Source organism: Myotis davidii, unplaced genomic scaffold (assembly GCF_000327345.1).
Source record: "Myotis davidii unplaced genomic scaffold, ASM32734v1 scaffold1708, whole genome shotgun sequence".
Taxonomy (NCBI): domain Eukaryota; kingdom Metazoa; phylum Chordata; class Mammalia; order Chiroptera; family Vespertilionidae; genus Myotis; species Myotis davidii.
Window position 1 is genome coordinate 4,277 of NW_006298443.1, and position 1,236 is coordinate 5,512.

Consider the following 1,236-nt stretch of genomic DNA (forward strand, 5'->3'; position numbering starts at 1 on the left):
ATAAATATACTGCTAATCCAAAGAAAGCAGAAACTGATGGACAAAGGAAAAAATATCAAAAAGTTACATTTAAATTTATCCATATTGATAATTGCTTTAAATGTAAGTGGTCTAAATGTTCCAATTGAAAGGAAAGATGACCAGATTGCATAAAATAAAAGCAAAATCTAAGTATATGCTGCCTATAAGTAATCTGCTTTATTCTTGCACGGGAGCCATGCTAATCTCTGCATTGTTCTGATTTTTGTGTATGTGCTGCTGAAGCGAGCACGATAAAAACTCTGCTGTAATATAAACAGAGTGCTTCAAGCAAAAGGATGAAGAAATCCATATTATGCAAACAGGAGCCAAAGACACTTAGAGTAGCTATGCTAAAGTTGTCCTAAGTAGCCTTTAGGGCAGGGGTCCTCAAACTTTTTAAACAGGGGGCCAGTTCACTGTCCCTCAGACCGTTGGAGGGCCGGACTATAGTTTAAAAAAAAACTATGAACAAATTCCTATGCACACTGCACATATCTTATTTTGAAGTAAAAAACCAAAACAGGAACAAATACAATATTTGTATTTGCATGTGGCCCGCAGGCCGTAGTTTGAGGAACCCTGCTTTAGGGTAACACCACGGATAATGAGGGCTATAACATAATGTTAAAAATTTAAATTCATCAGGAAGACATAACAAGCTTATGTACATGAATCTAATAACAGGGCTTCAAAATACATGAAACTAAAAGAAATGAAAGAGAAATAGATAAAATTCACAATTACAGCTAGAAATTAAAATAATAATAAGACAAGTCACTATAGTAAAATAGGAATACCAAACAAACATTTTTAGGTTTGAATCACTCAATTGTGCTCTGAAATTTTGCTTAGCATTCTTTTAAACTAAACTTTTGATAGCTGGATACTGACAGCAATTTATTTTTGAGTCAATAGAGGGAGAATCCTGATTTAGTCTGCATTGGTTATACCAGACCTGGTGTATGGTATTTTGTTCTGAACAACATTTAACCAGTAAGGGTTTGTGAAGGTGGGAGACCAGCAAGAGGAAAGACATTGAGACAATTAAAGCAAAAAATGTGAAGAAGTGGTGCTACTTACTATCATGACTGTAAGACAGTGGGAACTCAGACATGTCTTTAGACTTGGAAGTTCCCATAGGGGAAAAGTATTTGATTTGTTTTATGGGGTTTGGACCTTAAATTTTGAATTTTATAACTCTTACAGAAAATTATA

General features: G+C 34.5%; 1 protein-coding gene across 1 annotated transcript in view; it reads right to left on the reverse strand.

The window, feature by feature from the left end:
- The window catches only part of SPTA1 (spectrin alpha, erythrocytic 1), a gene marked incomplete at its 3' end in the record, with an annotated part of 31,849 nt that overhangs the window by 3,857 nt on the left and 26,756 nt on the right, over positions 1-1,236 (reverse strand). The window lies entirely within an intron of this gene.